The sequence below is a fragment of the Cucurbita maxima genome, unplaced genomic scaffold, assembly GCF_002738345.1.
Source record: "Cucurbita maxima cultivar Rimu unplaced genomic scaffold, Cmax_1.0 Cma_Scf00037, whole genome shotgun sequence".
NCBI lineage: Eukaryota > Viridiplantae > Streptophyta > Magnoliopsida > Cucurbitales > Cucurbitaceae > Cucurbita > Cucurbita maxima.
Window position 1 is genome coordinate 379,876 of NW_019272053.1, and position 22,574 is coordinate 402,449.

Sequence of the window (22,574 nt, forward strand, 5' to 3'; positions counted from 1 at the left end):
CTAAACCAAAATCTTCCATGCTATCGCACAGAAGGTCGTACGCCACTGGCAATCAAAACCAAACTTCAGATCCTTACAAGAAGGATTGCTACATAACCAATCCGTGAATGCCAAGGAGTAGAAGGCTTGCAGCTAAGGCCAAAAGCGCACTTTATATATACTAACGCTTTAGAGTTAGAGGGTGGGAAGTAGAGGAAAAAAACTTGGAGTTGCACATTCATGCCCAGAATAGTTATCTCATCTATAGAAGAAGCTGGTATAGAATAGGCTTTTTTTTTTTTTTATCTTCCTTTAGCCTTTCTTTTCGTGATAACTTAAGTTGATTATAGAACGTTAGGAAGTCCTACTGGCACATCCAATCAAACTTTCTCTTGGCTGCTTTCAAACTTGACTTTATCACACTCGATAGCGGGAAACTTTTCGATCACTTTTAGAACTAGTAAGGAAACTAAACAGAACAGGGTTTTCTTTTCCCATAGGTTTCTATCTATCAATTACGAGGGTAGGTACGTCCAGTCAAGTAATCAAAGACTTGGACAATACCGCATACCAAGACTGAACAACAAACAACTTTCCTTCCGGGTGGTCTACCCGTCTCACTTGCTTAGTTGACTAAGGTAAGGTAGCTTAACCTTGAAGAAGGGGCATTTCCCTCTCGTCCTATTGTGGTAAGGTATCAGTCAAGTCTTGGAAGCAAGCAAGTCTCTTAGTGAGTATGGTAATCTTGTCTGGATAGGCAGTCTGGTTGTCTAATTGAGTGGCCCCGCAGTCTGTCCAGCCTAGTTTCCTAAGAATGGTCGATGTCGGCTAAGTTCCCTTTCTTTTGTTTCGGGCCAGCTTTCTCTTGTAAGCATAACTCCCCCTCCTTTCCCCTATACTGAATCCTACCGAGAAGTAGAGGAAGTAGTCTTTGACTGAGTCCCCTAGTCTTCCATTCGATTCGGTCCTAAGAGCGGTCAAAGTCGTAACAGGTCCAGTTGCTTCTTTTGCTTGAGTTCTTGTCCATTCCTGAAGGAAGGAGTTTTGTTGTTGCTCTAGTGAGCGATTTCTCTTTCCAAGCCAATTCTTCGATTGGTCTATTCCTCTAGTCGGCTTTAGATTAAGGTTCACTTCTTTTTATTTCCTTGAGAATGAAAAAGTCCTCATCCTCACCCGCAGCAAGAGCAAGGACTAAGTTTTCTTTCTTTTTGTTCCCTAAGCTTGAAACTGTATAAACAGCAGCCCTGGACAAATTCCTTATTGTGCAAATCGGAGAAAGATACTCAGATAAAGGTGTGTGTGATCGAGTCAATGTGCTTTCCTGGTGGATCACCATCTCTGATGCTTTCTTCTGTGTGTGGTAGGTATGATTTTTTATGTATTAGCGTATAGAACTTCTCTATCTTTTTTGTGGAATGGAGAAAAGGGGCTTGACTTTAGGCCCAGCTGATCTTGGAAAACTCAAGAAGGAGTTCAAGCTTGGAGATTAGCTGCTATTCTTTAGTCCTATCCACTTTTGCTGGATCAAAAGAGGTCTATACGCTTGGTTGATCGCTGATTCTATTTTGCATTCTGTTTTTGCATCTTGATCCGTGATCAGGGCTTTAGTTCTTCTTTGTTAGTTTTTCAAATCTCTGGAAAGATTCTTTCTCTGAGGGCGTCGTGCGCTAGCCCGAACTGATCCGGTGAGGGTAACAAGACTGACTCCATCTGTCTCTCAGATTCGAGAATAACGTATGCCATATATATCTGGAAATGTTAATCGATTTACGGTAATATTCCCTACAGCCCTTTTGCCGGGGATTTCATCTTTTGGAAAGAGACTCCCCTGGCTATGCTTACGAGTTGACTAGCGGTTTCCGAGTCAAATAGCTGAACTGCCAAAAAAGAACCTTGATTGATTCCCATTGTACTCGCCTACTATACTGAAACTCCTAGATCCGAAAACGGAGCCAATCATTCTAATGAATCTATAAGAATATGCTCAAGGGTCCCTCTTTTTGCTGATTGAAGGAGGTATTCCTTTCGCTTGGTAAGCAAGTTGGGTCGATATTCTTAGCCGAGCATCCCCCCCAGAGCCAGAACACAGGGGCCGACCTCCAAGCTTTTCATGAGCACCGGCATAAGTGAATAAGAGAGGGTCACATCTCCGAAGGTGGCGGTATCACCGTCTACAGGTCGAGTCACGAAATCAAAAGTGCAAATACTCTAAGCTGTGTGAATCAAGAAATTCGGGTGATAGACGAAGGCGTTGGTCCGTGCCTTAGGGGCAGTCATCCGCGCCAGTGTATAAAAAGACATTTGAAATTCTTACACGAGGAGAGCTTATGGACAAAAAATGAGGATTCCGATGGCTTTTTCCACTGATCATCAGTGTTCACAAGAGCAAGACGGTTCAATGTCTTACAATGTTAAAGCAGCCAGCATTCTTGTCGGAAGGATTTTTTAGGAGGCCCGGACACCTACCAAACCTGAAGGATGGAACAAGATGATGAAGAAGCCACAAAGAAAGAAGAGGGAAGATATGGAGGAAAACCTGGGAAGAGAACAAGGAGATCTCTGAAAAGGGAAGGCAAGTAAGTAGTAGAAATGTTGAAGAGGAGACAACCCGCTCTTGAACTTCAGACTATGCGCGTTGCGTGCTCGATCTTGCAATCTTGGACAATTGTTTTGATAAACTCTCACTAAACTCAAAAAGAAAGAAGAGAAAGAACTTGGAGTTGGGGCCTACATAACAGGTTGCTTGCTTACCAAGCCATCCTGGCTTCGCTCCTTCCCCTCGTCAACTCGGTAAAGCAATTCCATTGCCTGAACCTATTCTATTGGTCTCACTGCTTCGCTCCTCTCCTCTTCTCGTCGAGCAGCTTCGCTCCTCCAGTTCGATTATTATTCTTGACTTATTATTATATATAAAAACGACTCACTATCAAAATGAAAGACGATCGATTATCTACCCAAGAAGATAGAGAGTCCCACATACGAGAAAAGATCACAAATAGAGTTAAACCAAGTAATATTGCAAAGGCATAATGATAGTAGGGTCGATATATCCCCGCCCTCCGAACCGGACATGAAGGTCTCCCCTCATCTGGCTCTCTGCAGGGGAATCTCCACTCACTGCTTCCCCTAATATCCTCCCTTTACCACAACATAGGGGTTTACAGGAGATCCCAGAGGCTCGCTCGGAAAGGCTGCTATACCATACCTTTTGACTCAACTCGACTCTAGTAGTCACTAGACTCACTATAGTAGTCTGTTCGGTTGCTCTTGCTGAAATCATTACTCTTCATTCTCCCTTGCTCTAGCAATTGCGCTCCCTAGACCACAACCATGTAGTTAGGTAGGGACAATCAATCCGTAGTGACGGGAATGACGGAATGAATGGGGATCCCTATCAATATCAAAATGAAGAATATTTAGAGTTTTCTCCCTTTCTCTCACTCAATAGATGTATCTGGTCTGATACGGCTTAGTAAAGCAATACGAGACGATGGAATGCAATGGGATGGATGGTAGAGGGCTGCCTGCGCCCAAAAGTGATGATTCACTTGTCCCCTTGTCCATAGGGACCTCGTGGCATACAACCGAAATGACTCCCACTAGATAGCCGCCCCTTTCTCTCTTTTTACAGCCTCGTGGACGGACGAAAGAAGGGAAGTTACAGAACGGGACTGTGAAGGCTCGCGAAGTAGACAGCAAACAACAGCTTTTCAGCCCCCTAACATTGTATTGTATATTATTCTAGCGCTAGGCTAGTGCGCCCATTTCTCTAATAATCAGGTCAGCTTTGAAGCTGTCAGCTCTGCAATACTATACTAGTTGTAGGGCGGCGGGAGCTTTAAGAATTTAATATCAAGTAAAGGGGACTCTATCATGATCTTACGAATCTAAAGATCTCAAAATGGAAGAACGAGCTCTTTTGCTCGCCCCTCTCCCTATCTCTAAAGGGGCGTAAGCACTGAACTTGATAGGGGATGAAATTCATTCACTTGCATTATACTACTAGCACTACAAAAAGCTCCGGTCTTAACGCTCTGACTACTGCTGTGCAGCCTTTCCTCGGGTTCGTAGAGTCGGGTTTCCCGTTTACCCACAACGGAGGAGCCACCCCCACCAGGCAGGCGCCCACGGGTCATAATGCACTCTTCGCACAACAAATCCACTTTGAAGTTGACTGATTCGCTCGGCCAATCGTCAGAATGTGTACGAGATACCATAGGGGCCCAATATCTCAATAGCACCTTTTTCTAAAGCTTCGAATGAGATTGAATATCTGAAATGCAGGAACGATCTGACTAGAAAGTCATTCAAAACTTGATTGAAGAACCAGCGTTCATTGAAGAAGCTATAGAGTCGATTACAAAAAGTACTAGTTTGAAAGGCTCATTGGAATTGATCCGCTACGAGATTGACATTATACGCAACATAAGCACCTGAAGTACTAAACAAAATAGGTATTAGTTTGGTAATGGTTGGAGCAGCAAACTCGGATTCGGCAAGAATCTCATTTTTTGGTAGTACGAAGGGGGAATTGGCCCAAAAATTGGATAGGGGTCAAGACGCAGTCGGGTGCCGGCGGCTGACTCAAGTGCCCCCCGAACCGCGCGAAATGGTTGCCTATTACACGGCTCACTAACTCTGCCTGGGGTGGGGGTACCTATTATTCGTCGGCGGTCCAGCGCACCCCTACTTAAAGCTGCTTAATTACGAAGGAAATTCTTTCTTCATCGTGAGAGTTCCCTTTCGTTAAGTGCATCGAGCCAGGAGTGGACATCATCATCATCTGCAGACAAATCCAGATCCTCTTTCATCATTAGCTTAGCTAAAGTGGAATAGTATGACAGGCTTTCCGGAAAATGAAACGAAACCCGCTTGATTGATATGAAAAAGATGCGCTCAAAAAGACCTCCTACACCCCCCTCGCCAAGTGATCGAGTTTAGTCAGAATTTGCTCTATCAGTTGCTCCCGCTCCGGACTGACTTCCTGGAAAGATAGGATTGGGCAATTCCGCCGGTTCTGGAGCTGACCTGATTATTAGAGAAAGGGTAAAGGGCTTTTTTTTTTTTTTATAGAGGTTGAGTAAGGGTGGCGGAGCTTGAGGCTTCTCAGCCGCAGGAACGGGGAACGAATCCTCCAAAAATGGAATGAGTGAGAAATGACTACCACAATCAGCCCTCTCATCACTGACCACTATTTTTTCTTGGTGGGAGTGAACAATGTTTTTTCTGGCGTTCCTTTCTATTGATGAAGAGGTGACCTCGTGCTCTTCAAGAAATTCAGGCAAAAGCCCCCCCGAGCCCGAGTTTACCAGGGATCTTATAGGGGCACCCAAACAAGGTCGCCACCCTCGCCCTTTAGAGATAGAGGCGAAGCAGCTCGACCAATATGGAGAGGGGCGCAACAAAAAGTCTTCAAAAAAAGGCGTCGTAGGCCTCAAACTCATCCGGAGTTGGAGAATGACAAAACACTTTATCAACCAGAATGCATCAACAAAACTGCCCTTCCATATGGATCGTCGTGACATGAACTTTCACTTTGTCAAGAAATTTCGGGACTTCCTATTGATCTTGATTAGTTCCAGCTTGTTGAGAGTTCTCTTTTCTTTCTAGACCGGACCCTTTTTTAGACCGTCTCCTGAATTACCTGCTTATCCCGCATGTGCTTTCGGAGCCCCCCACTCATTCAATGACTTGCTTGTGATTGCAACCATTCCCCGAAAAGGGAGAGAGGAGGGAGTCGTCTGCTCCCGTTTATGTGACGAACCGAAGAACCATCGTTAGGTCCCGAATTCTGCGAACCACCGGATCCAGACCAAGATCTGATCTCCATTACGTGGTACGATATATCTATCGATCCGAAGAACTTTCAGTTGTAAGTCATCTATTCTGCTCCTATCTAAAGTGATGCTAGGTTGCTTCACCTTCACCCTTCACAAAGACAGGTGTAGGTGCGCTTCGCTCGGCCACATGATGAACATGTTTTGAGCTAACTGCATGTCGAGCGCTTAAGCGGAGCTTGTGGTCACTCGTTTCTCACTTGTTCCAATCCTAGTAAAGAGCCTCAGATCCAATTCTACACTACATATGATATTCAATTCCGACCCTTACTAGCTTTTCGCTTTGTTGTACAAAGAGCATGCCCGAGGGGGCTACTACGCTCACCACGCACTTGCATCACCACCAGAGCTTGGCTACCGCTTCGCCCAGCTCCTACGCCTACCACGAACGTCGAATCATCACGTTGCTGCTAAAGCAAGCTAAGTTTCACACGGCGGCCAAAAGACCCTCTCACGGCTGAAGGATCCGCAACACGTTGGAGAGCTTTTAGACCCTAAAACGCCCATTCTCAACGAGTTCTGAAGTGTTCCTCATTCTCACCGCTGCCTTCTTAAGCCGAAAGAAAGCCAGGCAAGAATCTCGGTAGTACGAAGGGGAAGCAGAATCGTATCTGGCAGTGGTTCTTCGGATCGATCACAGATTCTCGGCCCCGTCGTTTGGTTTCCACTACAGTTGACCTCTCTTGTTCTCCTCCCCCTTACACAACTGGGGGTAGGACTCATGTAAACTTCTTCCTGTAGGTCCCCGTTCAGGAAGGCATTTGGAACATCTAATTGGAACAGAGGCCAATCTCGATTCACTGCAATAGAGAGCAGGAGACGAACAGACTGAATCTTGGCTACTGGGGTGGGGTAAATAAGGGCTTCCTCGTAATCGAGACCATATGTTTGAGTCAAGCCTTTAGCTACTAGCTATACCGACCTTTTCCTCCTTTCTCCCAGAAAGCTTCCCTTCACCCAGTCCCGTATCCAATTAGTAGAGATCGAGATGGGGAGACTCAAAATAAGACAAATGCGCATTTCCTCTCTGAATCGAGAGGTATCAGATCGAAGTAACATCAGTTATGTATTCTAATTTCAGTGATTTACGGGAGAACAAAGTGGATTGTTGAGCCAATTCTAGCATGAGAGAACCCATGAGACAGAACACTGTTGGATGCATTCCTTCGATAGCAGGGCTTCCGCCCATCTCAATTGATCAGTCTTCGGTCAGTAATCTCGTACTCTCGACCGGCTCGAACCACTACCGTATCCATGTTCCGGCTCATTCGTATGCTCATCCTATTCATGCCACCAGAACCTGTAATAAACCATCATTTCAAACCATCCTATTACAGGGAATCTTTGGATATCAGTTCGAAGGGAGCGCCGAACACCGAAAGTGAAGTTGCTCCTACCTACAGGAGCATCCGCCTTTTTTCGGGGGATCGAGAAGAGGCAATGGAATTGTGAGACTGATAGGGAGAGGAAATCAGGTGTGAGGTCTGAGGTCAACGGTAATATGTCACCCTGCTTTAATGAGAGTACTCTTTACATTAGGAGCTTCGCCAAGCTGAGCTAGGCTACTTCCCTAATTCAACTAATCAAGTATAAAGGTCAGATTAATAAATAATAGAAATTCAGTATCAAATTCAGTTAGCAAGCATTGACGATAAACAAGTTTATGAAATATTAGATCGATTCGGTCGATTCTTCTTAGGCTGATGAGAATAGGCTCAGGCTCTGTACGGCTTATTTAGTATTTTTTTATGGCGCCCTGTTAAGCGTAAGAGAACATTCCGGTCTTAAGCAGCCAATTTTTCCTAGTATAGTCGTCATTGGATTACCATTCCATTATTTGTTCTGGGGCTTGTATAAGGCTTCGGCCTCCCGATCCGAGAGGGACGCGACGCGAGATGATGATGGGTCAACCGCGACTGGCACTGCTGGTGGAACTGCTGCTTTCCCTCGGTGAATAAGAATCAATCCTCGAATTGTTCTTTGGATAAACGACTGGATTTTGATCTGATACTTCATTCCTATCTGCTTTGTGGATTAAGCGGTGGTGGTGCCTCTCCCACTGCTTATTGGTGGGTTCGAATATGGCACAAGAGTTACTGACTGAATTCAGGTGGACACTGCAATTATGCCTCGATCGAATATCCAAGAGATGACTTGCATACCAACTGTACTGCAGCTAGCTCAAAAGCATATGGATCAACAAGGGTAACTCAAACAGGCTCCGAAGGAGTATAGCTTTGTTGGGGGGTGAACTTACTGCTCCTGGCTTTCCTCATAGGGATAGGTAGACATACATCTTTTTTGGTTCTCGAGGTAAACGACTGATTCTTAGTCAACTCGGTTAGCTTCCTCTGCTTCCGGTGGTGTGCCAACCACTGATGCGGACAAAGGCTAGGTAATGTCTCTCCAACTAACTCTACCCTAGTCACAGGGTCAATAATAGGTTCGGCGGTTCTTGACTTTTTGTTTTGATTGCTTTCAAATTCAAATGGCTTTGGATCTTTTTCTTCACTCGAAGAAGGGGGCATTGAAATTTGGAACTCCTAAATGGAAATAAAAAAAAAAAAGTCTCCTTAAGTAGGACCTACCGGTCTTTACTTGCAACTCTAGTCGAGGTTCTTCTATCACTGTAGTTTACTGCTCCTCAGTGCTATAGAAAAAAGGGGTCGGGTCGTCGGACTTGCTAAACATATACCCTGCAAAGAGCAGGAGCTTCGTTCTTTCAAGACTCGAACAAGACCTCTCAGCCGCCTGTTCGAGAAGGAAATCACAGATGACTCTCTAGATAGAGTGCGTTGGTTGCAGCAGCTGTTTTGGATTTACGTATTTTTTGATAATAGCAAGAGACAAGTCTCGATTTGACAACTCAACAACGGGGCAAGGCCCGATATCGAGAGGAGAATAGATAAGAGGTCCGCTAGTTACGATCTAGCACTATGCTATAGTAACGAGACTAGACTAGACTACCCTGCCTCCTTCTACCCACGGACAACTACTAGACCGCCTCACTCAATATATGCTCGTTTAGTTTAGATCTAAGGAAAGGCGCCTTGACAGACGGGCTTGTTCAGTCTACATAACCTGTCTCCACAACACAGCTCGGTTCCTTTCTCTAAACTCAAACCGAGATCGGGAGAGCACACCCTCGGACCATATTCAATGGGGATGTCAGGCTTATGTACACGTACCTTCAAAGGGGATCGATGCTAAGAGCATCTCTTGCTCGGGGGGTCTTCCTTATAGTATTTAATAGACTTTAGAATCCCGAGACTAAGCAAATCTTAGAGAGCCGGGATGTTCACTTTATAGAGTTAGAGAACGTTTCTTCATTAGTGGGAGTTCAGGTCAGGAGGACCAGTGAACAGGACTTTCAGACAAATATCACTATACTTTTAGAGTACCTTATGTTGAAGCAGATGAGCTAGAGGGGAGCACGATGATGAGCCCTCCCGTGGGAGATGTTCAGGAGCCAGAGCCTCTTAGGATTAGGAGGTCTACTCGAGTCATCCTGAGACCCTACTATTTGACTTATATAGCACATGGAGTTGCACCAGATGAGACTCCATGGAGTAAGCATGAGCTTTGCTTAATGCTATGTAATACATGACATGGAGCCGTAGATGAGGAGATCTATTATCTAATTCGTAATAAGGGGGGTTTGAACCTATCTTCTTTACCTAAGGAAGGTTGCAAATGGATCACTGTAGCGGTGCTCGACTTCTAGCCCTTGCTTACTCTAAGATAGAAGACATCGATTCTCTTTGTACAGTTAGTTTAGCTCACAACTATTCTCGTTCGGATCTCACTAGCAGCATCACTTGATTGAAGAGCAAAACAGGGATGAAGAAAGCTTTTTGATCCCGAAGATTTTGATGATATGTAGATATCCATTAAAAAAGATTCTTCTTCTTTATACGCGCCCGGTGGATTGAAACTCAGAGAGCCGGAAGCTTGCCTACAACCCGCATCGGGTGGCTTGGAAATTCGGCACAAGGTATTCCGGTAGAGAGCTCTTGTTCTTCCAATTGGATTGGGAGCTTTTTAGATTGCTGGAGCTGCAAAGTTACCCAGACTTCCAGTTCTTCTAACTTATGTATGGCTCGAATCTAATCTAAGCCGTGGTTTTCTTCGTGAGGGATCCGTGGTAGCCTCCTGCTTAGGTTAGGGGTCACCTTAGCGATCTGCTTTCTGAGGATACTGGGTCTTCCGCCTTTTATTCTTTTATCAAAGAATCCGCAAAGAAAAGACCACCTTGAAGTATGCATCCATATGGCCTGGCCGCCCCATGAGTTTCTTCTTCGTATTGCGAGCATTATGGATCTTCTAGTTTATAAAAAGGTTCAAGTCCTTCTCTGAAGAAGAAATGTGTCGGTAAGCAGACGCCGCCACTTGGCTTAGTAGGAAGAGGATGAAAGTTTTCCACCTACTCCTTATTATAAGTCTTTTCATAAAAAAAAAAACAGAGTTGGTTGCTGTTAGTGAATTTCACCAAGGTGAGCCTATAAGAAAAGAAGCTTTAAATGAAATTATTCTGAGAAGTTATGATAATGAATGAAGTGGCCTTGATAACGTGCATTATAGCGGTCATGGTCTTGGTGCTGATTACCCCGCCTACCCCTGTAAAGAACTGCTATTATAAGAGAATGAATTAAGATATTATATCATCCTCCTATCTTCGACAAAAAGAACTGTTTTCTTCAATGAAAGAAGAAGGTTAGACCTTTGGGGAAGAAAGACAGATTTTGGCTCCGAGGGGAAAAGCATTGGCTTTCTATCTATCTGTATTGGTCTTTTCACTCCTATACGTATACAGATTTCTTATTGCATAGCAGAGTCAGTCGGGATTCATAGAACCAAAGGAGTAGAAGCATTCGGAGTCAGTCGGGATTCATAGAACAAAAGGAGTAGAATCATTCGGAAACTTCCTAACCACCTGGGTCACAGGTCGATCCTATTGCATGCACCTATGATGGGCCCACTGCTAACCAAAGTGACGATTGAGTTCGTCAAAGTATTAGATTGGCGACCAAGTCCCTTATCCTTCTCGTTTCCAAGGGAGGGGCCAACAGTCCCCGTAGAAAGAAGTTAGGTATGACGTTCAACTGGGCGTCAAGGTACTATTTCCGTCTTCACGGTAAAGACAAAATTTGTGCTATTACTTTAAAAACCTCTATTTTTTGAAAAGCAATCGAGAAAGAAGTATGATCTATGATCTTCTGCTAGCCGAGTCTCCAGCGCTTAATTCTTTGATAGAAACAGACCAACCGAAGCACTTCTGAAGTTCGGAAGAAAATCAGGCTTTAAGGGGAATTGATAGAAGAATTTCAATTTACATCTCTTTAAGTAAGAGAATCCATCTGATTAGCTAACGATGAAGAAAACTGGTCTGACTGTAAAGAATCTGGCTAGAAGCACTAATGGCAGTCCTATAGGTTGATGGACTAGTTAAGTAGGACGTTGCGATCCTTTCTTTTTCTTGCAATAAAGAAAAGCCCCTTTTTAAAAGAACTAGAAATGGGTTTACCGAGACAGTGGAATATCCTAACTATATCCTAATCTCCACCTATTCTTTGCCCTGCCACCACTTCTGATTCAAAGACCAAGTATTACCAATTCCTAGAAAGCAAGCAATCTCCACTGGAGCGGGAATAACTAGAAAAGTACACCGTCAACTGCTTATCCAACTCGTTCGTACCTTTTGTAACCTCGTTGGCTTGGATTCGTCTCCGTCTCAACTCTCTTCCCGTCGCGTACTCGTATGTCCCCCTCCACCTTTACTAATTGGTATGATGACCCGTAAGAGGAAGCAACATAGTCATATTAGCCAGAGCACCCTAAACCGACAACAATAAGACCAACCAACCAAAGAAAGAGGAATAGAAAACGGGACTCGATTGAACGTATCAATATACATTTCCTTTCTATCAACTAAAGTCTGTTCGTTTCTTCTGTCAAAATGAAATGGCAAGAACACATCTTGGGAAAGAACCCCTTTTTCACTCATTTCGTAGATCAAGAAATTCTACACTAGAGCGCAGGGCTTCCTCTTTGTGTTACAGCCCCAGCGGAACGGTCAACTAAGAGTGAACAATTAGAATTGACTAAAGAAGCTAAAGGGGAACAGTCTGAGATTCAGAGTAAATCAAATGAACGTGAACGAGTTGGTCCACTTGCTAATCAGCTTGATCAAGTTGGGCGATTGTTCAAGTAGGTCCTATCGGCTTGACCTCTTTTTGTCGGTAAATCATCACTGTCGTCTGTCAAAAAAATCCATATACAATCAGGAGTGATCGAAGTGCTTCCTGAAACAAGCACGAAGAAAGAAAAGAGATAGTGAATATGCTTTACCCAGTGAAAGAAGGAAAAGGAAAGAATAGAGAACGAGTAAATGAGTGAAAGAAGGAGAATTAATAAGTAGTTAAGGAGAAGAAGAAAGAGGGAAAGAAGTAGAATTAATAAGGAGTTAGTCTTACAGTTCACTCTCAAATCGCTTGAGTTGAGTCTTGACTTTCAGTCGAATGAATAAGGTTCAGGGAATATCAGAAAAGAATTGAATGAATTGACTCTCCCTGTAGAGAAAGGATAGGAAAAGGTGAAGGCAGAGGAAAAGGAAGAAGACACACACTAGATGTTCTCAATTGGAACATGGACTTAGACATTTTAAAATTATGTTTTTACTTTTTCCTGAACAACGATTTCACCGTTGATTCGAGTTCAAATCGTTATTTTGGTTTGTTAGCTTGTCTGGGTGGTGTAGTTGGTTATCACGCTAGTCTCACACACTAGAGGTCCTCAGTTTGAACCTTGGCTCAGACATGTTTAGAATTATGTTTTTACTTTTTTCTGAACAACGATTTCACCGTTGATTCGAGTTCAAATCGTTATTTTGGTTTGTTAGCTTGTCTGGGTGGTGTAGTTGGTTATCACGCTAGTCTCACACACTAGAGGTCCCCAGTTCAATCTTGGGCTCAGACATTTTTAAAATTATGTTTTTACTATTACCTGAACAACGATTTCACCGTTGATTTGAGTTCAAATCGTTATTTTGGTTTGTTAGCTTGTCTGGGTGGTGTAGTTGGTTATCACGCTAGTCTCACACACTAGAGGTCCTCAATTTGAACCTTAGCTCAGACATGTTTATTATTATGTTTTTACTTTTTCTTGAACAACGATTTCACCGTTGATTCGAGTTCAAATCGTTATTTTGGTTTGTTAGCTTGTCTAGGTGGTGAAGTTGGTTATCACGCTAGTCTCACACACTAAAGGTCCCCAGTTCAATCCTGGGCTCAGACATTTTTAAAATTATGTTTTTACTATTACCTGAACAACGATTTCACCGTTGATTTGAGTTCAAAACGTTATTTTTGTTTGTTAGCTTGTCTTGGTGGTGTAGTTGGTTATCACACTTGTCTCACACACTAGTGGTCCCCAGTTCAATCTTGGGCTCAGACATTTTTAAAATTATGTTTTTACTATTACCTGAACAACGATTTCACCGTTGATTCGAGTTAAAATCGTTATTTTGGTCTGTTAGCTTGTCTGGGTGGTGTAGTTGGTTATCACGCTAGTCTCACACACTAGAGGTCCTCAGTTTGAACCTTGCCTCAGACATGTTTAGAATTATGTTTTTACTTTTTTCTGAACAACAATTTCACCGTTTATTCGAGTTCAAATCGTTATTTTGGTTTGTTAGCTCGTCTGGGCGGTGTAGTTGGTTATCATTCTAGTCTCACACACTAGAGGTCCTCAGTTTGAACCTTGGCTCGGACATGTTTAGAATTATGTTTTTACTTTTTTCTGAACAACGATTTCACCGTTTATTCGAGTTCAAATCGTTATTTTGGTTTGTTAGCTTGTCTGGGTGGTGTAGTTGGTTATCACGCTAGTCTCACACACTAGAGGTCCCCAGTTCGAACCTGGGCTCAGACATTTTTAAAATCATGTTTTTACTATTTCAAGAACAACGATTTCACCGTTGATTCGAGTTCAGTTCGAACCTGGGCTCAGACATTTTTAAAATCATGTTTTTACTATTTCAAGAACAACGATTTCACCGTTGATTCGAGTTCAAGTCGTTATTTTGGTTTGTTAGCTTGTCTGGGTGGTGTAGTTGGTTATCAGGCTAGTCTCATACACTATAGGTCCTCAGTTTGAACCTTGGCTCTAACTTGTTTAGAATTATGTTTTTACTTTTTTCTGAACAACGATTTCACCGTTGATTCGAGTTCAAATCGTTATTTTGGTTCGTTAGCTTGTCTGGGTGGTGTAGTTGGTTATCACGCTAGTCTCACACACTAGAGGTCCCCAGTTCGAACCTGGGTTCATGGGTGGTGTAGTTGGTTATCACGCTAGTCTCACACACTAGAGGTCCCCAGTTCGAACCTGGGTTCAGACATTTTTAAAATTATGTTTTTACTATTTTTTGAACAACGATTTCACCGTTGATTCGAGTTCAAATCGTTATTTTGGTTTGTTAGCTTGTCTGGGTGGTGTAGTTGACTATCATTCTAGTCTCACACACTAGAGGTCCTCAGTTTGAACCTTAGCTCAGACATGTTTAGAATTATGTTTTTACTTTTTCTTGAACAACGATTTCACCGTTGATTCGAGTTCAAATCGTTATTTTGGTTTGTTAGCTTGTCTGGGTGGTGTAGTTGGTTATCACGCTAGTCTCACACACTAGAGGTCCTCAGTTTGAACCTTGGCTCAGACATGTTTAGAATTATGTTTTTACTTTTTTCTGAACAACGATTTCACCGTTGATTCGAGTTCAAATCGTTATTTTGGTTTGTTAGCTTGTCTGGGTGGTGTAGTTGGTTATCACACTAGTCTCACACACTAGAGGTCCCCAGTTCGAACTTGGGCACAGACATTTTTAAAATTATGTTTTTTCTATTTCCTGAACAACGGTTTCACCGTTGATTCGAGTTCAAATCGTTATTTTGGTTTGTTACCTTGTCTGGGTGGTGTAGTTGGTTATCATTCTAGTCTCACACACTAGAGGTCCTCAGTATTAACCTTGGCTCAGACATGTTTAGAATTATGTTTTTACTTTTTCTTGAACAACGATTTCACCGTTGATTCGAGTTCAAATCGTTATTTTGGTTTGTTAGCTTGTCTGGGTGGTGAAGTTGGTTATCACGCTAGTCTCACACACTAGAGGTCCTCAGTTTGAACCTTGGCTCAGACATGTTTAGAATTATGTTTTTACTTTTTTCGGAACAACGATTTCCCCGTTTATTCGAGTTCAAATCGTTATTTTGGTTTGCTAGCTCGTCTGGGTGGTGTAGTTGGTTATCATTCTAGTCTCACACAATAGAGGTCCTCAGTTTGAACCTTGGCTCAGACATGTTTAGAATTATGTTTTTACTTTTTTCTGAACAACGATTTCACCGTTTATTCGAGTTCAAATCGTTATTTTGGTTTGTTAGCTTGTCTGGGTGGTGTAGTTGGTTATCACGCTAGTCTCACACACTAGAGGTCCTCAGTTTGAACCTTGGCTCAGACATGTTTAGAATTATGTTTTTACTTTTTTCTGAACAACGATTTCACCGTTGATTCGTGTTCAAATCGTTATTTTGGTTTGTTAGCTTGTCTTGGTGGTGTAGTTGGTTATCACGCTAGTCTCACACATTAGAGGTCCTAAGTTTGAACCTTGGCTCAGACATGTTTAGAATTATGTTTTTACTTTTTTCTGAACAACGATTTCACCGTTTATTCGAGTTCAAATCGTTATTTTGGTTTGTTAGCTTGTCTGGGTGGTGTAGTTGGTTATCACGCTAGTCTCACACACTAGAGGTCCTCAGTTTGAACCTTGGCTCAGACATGTTTAGAATTATGTTTTTACTTTTTTCTGAACAACGATTTCACCGTTTATTCGAGTTCAAATCGTTATTTTGGTTTGTTAGCTTGTCTGGGTGGTGTAGTTGGTTATCACACTAGTCTCACACACTAGGTCCTCAGTTTGAACCTTGGCTCAGACATGTTTAGAATTATGTTTTTACTTTTTTCTGAACAACGATTTCACCGTTTATTCGAGTTCAAATCGTTATTTTGGTTTGTTAGCTTGTCTGGGTGGTGTAGTTGGTTATCAGGCTAGTCTCATACACTATAGGTCCTCAGTTTGAACCTTGGCTCAAACTTGTTTGGAATTATGTTTTTACTTTTTTCTGAACAACGATTTCACCGTTGATTCGAGTTCAAATCGTTATTTTGGTTCATTAACTTGTCTGGGTGGTGTAGTTGGTTATCACGCTAGTCTCACACACTAGAGGTCCTCAGTTTGAACCTTGGCTCAGACATGTTTAGAATTATGTTTTTACTTTTTTCTGAACAACGATTTCACCGTTGATTCGAGTTCAAATCGTTATTTTGGTTTGTTAGCTTGTCTGGGTGGTGTAGTTGGTTATCAGGCTAGTCTCATACACTATAGGTCCTCAGTTTGAACCTTGGCTCAAACTTGTTTGGAATTATGTTTTTACTTTTTTCTGAACAACGATTTCACCGTTGATTCGAGTTCAAATCGTTATTTTGGTTCATTAACTTGTCTGGGTGGTGTAGTTGGTTATCACGCTAGTCTCACACACTAGAGGTCCCCAGTTCAAACCTGGGTTCAGACATGTTTAAAATTATGTTTTTACTATTACCTGAACAACGATTTCACCGTTGATTCGAGTTCAAATCGTTATTTTGGTTCATTAACTTGTCTGGGTGGTGTAGTTGGTTATCACGCTAGTCTCAGACACTAGAGGTCCTCAGTTTGAACCTTGGCTCAGACATGTCTAGAATTATGTTTTTACTTTTTTCTGAACAACGATTTCGCCGTTGATTCGAGTTCAAATCGTTATTTTGTTTTGTTAGCTTGTCTGGGTGGTGTAGTTGGTTATCACGCTAGTCTCAGACACTAGAGGTCCTCAGTTTGAACCTTGGCTCAGACATGTCTAGAATTATGTTTTTACTTTTTTCTGAACAACGATTTCGCCGTTGATTCGAGTTCAAATCGTTATTTTGTTTTGTTAGCTTGTCTGGGTGGTGTAGTTGGTTATCACGCTAGTCTCAGACACTAGAGGTCCTCAGTTTGAACCTTGGCTCAGACATGTCTAGAATTATGTTTTTACTTTTTTCTGAACAACGATTTCGCCGTTGATTCGAGTTCAAATCGTTATTTTGTTTTGTTAGCTTGTCTGGGTGGTGTAGTTGGTTATCACGCTAGTCTCAGACACTAGAGGTCCTCAGTTTGAACCTTGGCTCAGACATGTCTAGAATTATGTTTTTACTTTTTTCTGAACAACGATTTCGCCGTTGATTCGAGTTCAAATCGTTATTTTGTTTTGTTAGCTTGTCTGGGTGGTGTAGTTGGTTATCACGCTAGTCTCAGACACTAGAGGTCCTCAGTTTGAACCTTGGCTCAGACATGTCTAGAATTATGTTTTTACTTTTTTCTGAACAACGATTTCGCCGTTGATTCGAGTTCAAATCGTTATTTTGTTTTGTTAGCTTGTCTGGGTGGTGTAGTTGGTTATCACGCTAGTCTCAGACACTAGAGGTCCTCAGTTTGAACCTTGGCTCAGACATGTCTAGAATTATGTTTTTACTTTTTTCTGAACAACGATTTCGCCGTTGATTCGAGTTCAAATCGTTATTTTGTTTTGTTAGCTTGTCTGGGTGGTGTAGTTGGTTATCACGCTAGTCTCAGACACTAGAGGTCCTCAGTTTGAACCTTGGCTCAGACATGTCTAGAATTATGTTTTTACTTTTTTCTGAACAACGATTTCGCCGTTGATTCGAGTTCAAATCGTTATTTTGTTTTGTTAGCTTGTCTGGGTGGTGTAGTTGGTTATCACGCTAGTCTCAGACACTAGAGGTCCTCAGTTTGAACCTTGGCTCAGACATGTCTAGAATTATGTTTTTACTTTTTTCTGAACAACGATTTCGCCGTTGATTCGAGTTCAAATCGTTATTTTGTTTTGTTAGCTTGTCTGGGTGGTGTAGTTGGTTATCACGCTAGTCTCAGACACTAGAGGTCCTCAGTTTGAACCTTGGCTCAGACATGTCTAGAATTATGTTTTTACTTTTTTCTGAACAACGATTTCACCGTTGATTCGAGTTCAAATCGTTATTTTGTTTTGTTAGCTTGTCTGGGTGGTGTAGTTGGTTATCACGCTAGTCTCACACACTAGAGGTCCTCAGTTTGAACCTTGGCTCAGACATGTTTAGAATTATGTTTTTACTATTACCTGAACAACGATTTCACCGTTGATTCAAGTTCAAATCATTATTTTGGTTTGTTAGCTTGTCTGGGTGGTGTAGTTGGTTATCACGCTAGTCTCACACACTAGAGGTCCTCAGTTTGAACCTTGGCTCAGACATGTTTAGAATTATGTTTTTACTATTACCTGAACAACGATTTCACCGTTGATTCGAGTTCAAATTGTTATTTTGGTTTGTTAGCTTGTCTGGGTGGTGTAGTTGGTTATCATTTTAGTCTCACACACTAGAGGTCCCCAGTTCGAACCTGGGCTGAGACATTTTTAAAATTATGTTTTTACTATTACCTGAACAACGATTTCACCGTTGATTCGAGTTCAAATCGTTATTTTGGTTTGTTAGCTTGTCTGGGTGGTGTAGTTGGTTATCACGCTAGTCTCACACACTAGAGGTCCTCAGTTTGAACCTTGGCTCAGACATGTTTAGAATTATGTTTTTACTTTTTTCTGAACAACGATTTCACCGTTGATTCGTGTTCAAATTGTTATTTTGGTTTGTTAGCTTGTCTGGGTGGTGTAGTTGGTTATCACGCTAGTCTCACACACTAGAGGTCCCCAGTTCGAACCTGGGCTCAGACATTTTTAAAATTATGTTTTTACTATTACCTGAACAACGATTTCACCATTGATTCGAGTTCAAATTGTTATTTTGGTTTGTTAGCTTGTCTGGGTGGTGTAGTTGGTTATCACGCTAGTCTCACACACTAGAGGTCCTCAGTTTGAACCTTGGCTCAGACATGTTTAGAATTATGTTTTTACTTTTTTCTGAACAACGATTTCACCGTTGATTCGAGTTCAAATCGTTATTTTGGTTTGTTAGCTTGTCTGGGTGGTGTAGTTGGTTATCACGCTAGTCTCACACACTAGAGGTCCTCAGTTTGAACCTTGGCTCAGACATGTTTAGAATTATGTTTTTACTTTTTTCTGAACAACGATTTCACCGTTGATTCGAGTTCAAATCGTTATTTTGGTTTGTTAGCTTGTCTGGGTGGTGTAGTTGGTTATCACGCTAGTCTCACACACTAGAGGTCCTCAGTTTGAACCTTGGCTCAGACATGTTTAGAATTATGTTTTTACTTTTTTCTGAACAACGATTTCACCGTTGATTCGAGTTCAAATCGTTATTTTGGTTTGTTAGCTTGTCTGGGTGGTGTAGTTGGTTATCACGCTAGTCTCACACACTAGAGGTCCTCAGTTTGAACCTTGGCTCAGACATGTTTAGAATTATGTTTTTACTTTTTTCTGAACAACGATTTCACCGTTGATTCGAGTTCAAATCGTTATTTTGGTTTGTTAGCTTGTCTGGGTGGTGTAGTTGGTTATCACGCTAGTCTCACACACTAGAGGTCCTCAGTTTGAACCTTGGCTCAGACATGTTTAGAATTATGTTTTTACTTTTTTCTGAACAACGATTTCACCGTTGATTCGAGTTCAAATCGTTATTTTGGTTTGTTAGCTTGTCTGGGTGGTGTAGTTGGTTATCACGCTAGTCTCACACACTAGAGGTCCTCAGTTTGAACCTTGGCTCAGACATGTTTAGAATTATGTTTTTACTTTTTTCTGAACAACGATTTCACCGTTGATTCGAGTTCAAATCGTTATTTTGGTTTGTTAGCTTGTCTGGGTGGTGTAGTTGGTTATCACGCTAGTCTCACACACTAGAGGTCCTCAGTTTGAACCTTGGCTCAGACATGTTTAGAATTATGTTTTTACTTTTTTCTGAACAACGATTTCACCGTTGATTCGAGTTCAAATCGTTATTTTGGTTTGTTAGCTTGTCTGGGTGGTGTAGTTGGTTATCACGCTAGTCTCACACACTAGAGGTCCTCAGTTTGAACCTTGGCTCAGACATGTTTAGAATTATGTTTTTACTTTTTTCTGAACAACGATTTCACCGTTGATTCGAGTTCAAATCGTTATTTTGGTTTGTTAGCTTGTCTGGGTGGTGTAGTTGGTTATAATTCTAGTCTCACACACTAGAGGTCTTCTGTTTGAACCTTGGCTCAGGCATGTTAACATGTTTAGAATTATGTTTTTACTTTTTTCTGAACAACGATTTCACCGTTGATTCGAGTTCAAATCGTTATTTTGGTTTGTTAGCTTGTCTGGGTGGTGTAGTTGGTTATCACGCTAGTCTCACACACTAGAGGTCCTTAGTTTGAACCTTGGCTCAGACATGTTTAGAATTATGTTTTTACTTTTTTCTGAACAACGATTTCACCGTTGATTCGAGTTCAAATCGTTATTTTGGTTTGTTAGCTTGTCTGGGTGGTGTAGTTGGTTATCACGCTAGTCTCACACACTAGAGGTCCTCAGTTTGATCCTTGGTTCAGACATGTTTAGAATTATGTTTTTACTTTTTTCTGAACAACGATTTCACCGTTGATTCGAGTTCAAATCGTTATTTTGGTTTGTTAGCTTGTCTGGGTGGTGTAGTTGGTTATCACGCTAGTCTCACACACTAGAGGTCCTCAGTTTGAACCTTGGCTCAGACATGTTTAGAATTATGTTTTTACTTTTTTCTGAACAACGATTTCACCGTTGATTCGAGTTCAAATCGTTATTTTGGTTTGTTAGCTTGTCTGGGTGGTGTAGGTGGTTATCACGCTAGTCTCACACACTAGAGGTCCTCAGTTTGAACCTTGGCTCAGACATGTTTAGAATTACGTTTTTACTTTTTTCTGAACAACGATTTCACCGTTGATTCGAGTTCAAATCGTTATTTTGGTTTGTTAGCTTGTCTGGGTGGTGTAGGTGGTTATCACGCTAGTCTCACACACTAGAGGTCCTCAGTTTGAACCTTGGCTCAGACATGTTTAGAATTATGTTTTTACTATTACCTGAACAACGATTTCACCGTTGATTCGAGTTCAAATTGTTATTTTGGTTTGTTAGCTTGTCTGGGTGGTGTAGGTGGTTATCACGCTAGTCTCACACACTAGAGGTCCTCAGTTTCAACCTTGGCTCAGACATGTTTAGAATTATGTTTTTACTATTACCTGAACAACGATTTCACCGTTGATTCGAGTTCAAATTGTTATTTTGGTTTGTTAGCTTGTCTGGGTGGTGTAGGTGGTTATCACGCTAGTCTCACACACTAGAGGTCCTCAGTTTCAACCTTGGCTCAGACATGTTTAGAATTATGTTTTTACTATTACCTGAACAACGATTTCACCGTTGATTCGAGTTCAAATTGTTATTTTGGTTTGTTAGCTTGTCTGGGTGGTGTAGGTGGTTATCACGCTAGTCTCACACACTAGAGGTCCTCAGTTTCAACCTTGGCTCAGACATGTTTAGAATTATGTTTTTACTATTACCTGAACAACGATTTCACCGTTGATTCGAGTTCAAATTGTTATTTTGGTTTGTTAGCTTGTCTGGGTGGTGTAGGTGGTTATCACGCTAGTCTCACACACTAGAGGTCCTCAGTTTCAACCTTGGCTCAGACATGTTTAGAATTATGTTTTTACTATTACCTGAACAACGATTTCACCGTTGATTCGAGTTCAAATTGTTATTTTGGTTTGTTAGCTTGTCTGGGTGGTGTAGGTGGTTATCACGCTAGTCTCACACACTAGAGGTCCTCAGTTTCAACCTTGGCTCAGACATGTTTAGAATTATGTTTTTACTATTACCTGAACAACGATTTCACCGTTGATTCGAGTTCAAATTGTTATTTTGGTTTGTTAGCTTGTCTGGGTGGTGTAGGTGGTTATCACGCTAGTCTCACACACTAGAGGTCCTCAGTTTCAACCTTGGCTCAGACATGTTTAGAATTATGTTTTTACTATTACCTGAACAACGATTTCACCGTTGATTCGAGTTCAAATTGTTATTTTGGTTTGTTAGCTTGTCTGGGTGGTGTAGGTGGTTATCACGCTAGTCTCACACACTAGAGGTCCTCAGTTTCAACCTTGGCTCAGACATGTTTAGAATTATGTTTTTACTATTACCTGAACAACGATTTCACCGTTGATTCGAGTTCAAATTGTTATTTTGGTTTGTTAGCTTGTCTGGGTGGTGTAGGTGGTTATCACGCTAGTCTCACACACTAGAGGTCCTCAGTTTCAACCTTGGCTCAGACATGTTTAGAATTATGTTTTTACTATTACCTGAACAACGATTTCACCGTTGATTCGAGTTCAAATTGTTATTTTGGTTTGTTAGCTTGTCTGGGTGGTGTAGGTGGTTATCACGCTAGTCTCACACACTAGAGGTCCTCAGTTTCAACCTTGGCTCAGACATGTTTAGAATTATGTTTTTACTATTACCTGAACAACGATTTCACCGTTGATTCGAGTTCAAATTGTTATTTTGGTTTGTTAGCTTGTCTGGGTGGTGTAGGTGGTTATCACGCTAGTCTCACACACTAGAGGTCCTCAGTTTCAACCTTGGCTCAGACATGTTTAGAATTATGTTTTTACTATTACCTGAACAACGATTTCACCGTTGATTCGAGTTCAAATTGTTATTTTGGTTTGTTAGCTTGTCT

General features: G+C 41.7%; 34 non-coding genes across 34 annotated transcripts; all 34 read left to right on the forward strand.

Annotated features, from left to right (window-relative positions):
• The first annotated feature begins 12,558 nt into the window (after window positions 1–12,558).
• On the forward strand, window positions 12,559–12,632 carry TRNAV-CAC. The gene has a single exon. It is a non-coding gene; the product is annotated as a tRNA-Val (tRNA).
• Window positions 12,633–12,717: 85 nt separating this feature from the next.
• On the forward strand, window positions 12,718–12,791 carry TRNAV-CAC. Its single transcript has one exon. It is a non-coding gene; the product is annotated as a tRNA-Val (tRNA).
• Window positions 12,792–13,035: 244 nt separating this feature from the next.
• TRNAV-CAC lies at window positions 13,036–13,109 on the forward strand. Its single transcript has one exon. It is a non-coding gene; the product is annotated as a tRNA-Val (tRNA).
• A 562-nt stretch (window positions 13,110–13,671) lies between these two features.
• Window positions 13,672–13,745, forward strand: TRNAV-CAC. Its single transcript has one exon. It is a non-coding gene; the product is annotated as a tRNA-Val (tRNA).
• Window positions 13,746–14,455: 710 nt separating this feature from the next.
• TRNAV-CAC lies at window positions 14,456–14,529 on the forward strand. The gene has a single exon. It is a non-coding gene; the product is annotated as a tRNA-Val (tRNA).
• An 85-nt stretch (window positions 14,530–14,614) lies between these two features.
• On the forward strand, window positions 14,615–14,688 carry TRNAV-CAC. Its single transcript has one exon. It is a non-coding gene; the product is annotated as a tRNA-Val (tRNA).
• Window positions 14,689–15,250: 562 nt separating this feature from the next.
• On the forward strand, window positions 15,251–15,324 carry TRNAV-CAC. Its single transcript has one exon. It is a non-coding gene; the product is annotated as a tRNA-Val (tRNA).
• A 244-nt stretch (window positions 15,325–15,568) lies between these two features.
• Window positions 15,569–15,642, forward strand: TRNAV-CAC. The gene has a single exon. It is a non-coding gene; the product is annotated as a tRNA-Val (tRNA).
• Window positions 15,643–16,043: 401 nt separating this feature from the next.
• TRNAV-CAC lies at window positions 16,044–16,117 on the forward strand. The gene has a single exon. It is a non-coding gene; the product is annotated as a tRNA-Val (tRNA).
• Window positions 16,118–16,361: 244 nt separating this feature from the next.
• Window positions 16,362–16,435, forward strand: TRNAV-CAC. Its single transcript has one exon. It is a non-coding gene; the product is annotated as a tRNA-Val (tRNA).
• An 85-nt stretch (window positions 16,436–16,520) lies between these two features.
• On the forward strand, window positions 16,521–16,594 carry TRNAL-CAG. Its single transcript has one exon. It is a non-coding gene; the product is annotated as a tRNA-Leu (tRNA).
• An 85-nt stretch (window positions 16,595–16,679) lies between these two features.
• Window positions 16,680–16,753, forward strand: TRNAL-CAG. Its single transcript has one exon. It is a non-coding gene; the product is annotated as a tRNA-Leu (tRNA).
• Window positions 16,754–16,838: 85 nt separating this feature from the next.
• TRNAL-CAG lies at window positions 16,839–16,912 on the forward strand. Its single transcript has one exon. It is a non-coding gene; the product is annotated as a tRNA-Leu (tRNA).
• Window positions 16,913–16,997: 85 nt separating this feature from the next.
• On the forward strand, window positions 16,998–17,071 carry TRNAL-CAG. The gene has a single exon. It is a non-coding gene; the product is annotated as a tRNA-Leu (tRNA).
• An 85-nt stretch (window positions 17,072–17,156) lies between these two features.
• Window positions 17,157–17,230, forward strand: TRNAL-CAG. Its single transcript has one exon. It is a non-coding gene; the product is annotated as a tRNA-Leu (tRNA).
• An 85-nt stretch (window positions 17,231–17,315) lies between these two features.
• Window positions 17,316–17,389, forward strand: TRNAL-CAG. Its single transcript has one exon. It is a non-coding gene; the product is annotated as a tRNA-Leu (tRNA).
• Window positions 17,390–17,474: 85 nt separating this feature from the next.
• Window positions 17,475–17,548, forward strand: TRNAL-CAG. The gene has a single exon. It is a non-coding gene; the product is annotated as a tRNA-Leu (tRNA).
• An 85-nt stretch (window positions 17,549–17,633) lies between these two features.
• On the forward strand, window positions 17,634–17,707 carry TRNAL-CAG. The gene has a single exon. It is a non-coding gene; the product is annotated as a tRNA-Leu (tRNA).
• An 85-nt stretch (window positions 17,708–17,792) lies between these two features.
• TRNAL-CAG lies at window positions 17,793–17,866 on the forward strand. Its single transcript has one exon. It is a non-coding gene; the product is annotated as a tRNA-Leu (tRNA).
• Window positions 17,867–17,951: 85 nt separating this feature from the next.
• On the forward strand, window positions 17,952–18,025 carry TRNAV-CAC. The gene has a single exon. It is a non-coding gene; the product is annotated as a tRNA-Val (tRNA).
• An 85-nt stretch (window positions 18,026–18,110) lies between these two features.
• TRNAV-CAC lies at window positions 18,111–18,184 on the forward strand. Its single transcript has one exon. It is a non-coding gene; the product is annotated as a tRNA-Val (tRNA).
• Window positions 18,185–18,269: 85 nt separating this feature from the next.
• TRNAV-CAC lies at window positions 18,270–18,343 on the forward strand. Its single transcript has one exon. It is a non-coding gene; the product is annotated as a tRNA-Val (tRNA).
• Window positions 18,344–18,428: 85 nt separating this feature from the next.
• Window positions 18,429–18,502, forward strand: TRNAV-CAC. The gene has a single exon. It is a non-coding gene; the product is annotated as a tRNA-Val (tRNA).
• An 85-nt stretch (window positions 18,503–18,587) lies between these two features.
• TRNAV-CAC lies at window positions 18,588–18,661 on the forward strand. Its single transcript has one exon. It is a non-coding gene; the product is annotated as a tRNA-Val (tRNA).
• Window positions 18,662–18,746: 85 nt separating this feature from the next.
• TRNAV-CAC lies at window positions 18,747–18,820 on the forward strand. Its single transcript has one exon. It is a non-coding gene; the product is annotated as a tRNA-Val (tRNA).
• An 85-nt stretch (window positions 18,821–18,905) lies between these two features.
• TRNAV-CAC lies at window positions 18,906–18,979 on the forward strand. The gene has a single exon. It is a non-coding gene; the product is annotated as a tRNA-Val (tRNA).
• Window positions 18,980–19,064: 85 nt separating this feature from the next.
• On the forward strand, window positions 19,065–19,138 carry TRNAV-CAC. The gene has a single exon. It is a non-coding gene; the product is annotated as a tRNA-Val (tRNA).
• An 85-nt stretch (window positions 19,139–19,223) lies between these two features.
• TRNAV-CAC lies at window positions 19,224–19,297 on the forward strand. The gene has a single exon. It is a non-coding gene; the product is annotated as a tRNA-Val (tRNA).
• Window positions 19,298–19,382: 85 nt separating this feature from the next.
• TRNAV-CAC lies at window positions 19,383–19,456 on the forward strand. The gene has a single exon. It is a non-coding gene; the product is annotated as a tRNA-Val (tRNA).
• An 85-nt stretch (window positions 19,457–19,541) lies between these two features.
• Window positions 19,542–19,615, forward strand: TRNAV-CAC. Its single transcript has one exon. It is a non-coding gene; the product is annotated as a tRNA-Val (tRNA).
• Window positions 19,616–19,700: 85 nt separating this feature from the next.
• On the forward strand, window positions 19,701–19,774 carry TRNAV-CAC. Its single transcript has one exon. It is a non-coding gene; the product is annotated as a tRNA-Val (tRNA).
• Window positions 19,775–19,859: 85 nt separating this feature from the next.
• On the forward strand, window positions 19,860–19,933 carry TRNAV-CAC. Its single transcript has one exon. It is a non-coding gene; the product is annotated as a tRNA-Val (tRNA).
• Window positions 19,934–20,185: 252 nt separating this feature from the next.
• Window positions 20,186–20,259, forward strand: TRNAV-CAC. The gene has a single exon. It is a non-coding gene; the product is annotated as a tRNA-Val (tRNA).
• A 244-nt stretch (window positions 20,260–20,503) lies between these two features.
• On the forward strand, window positions 20,504–20,577 carry TRNAV-CAC. The gene has a single exon. It is a non-coding gene; the product is annotated as a tRNA-Val (tRNA).
• The last annotated feature ends 1,997 nt before the right edge of the window (window positions 20,578–22,574 follow it).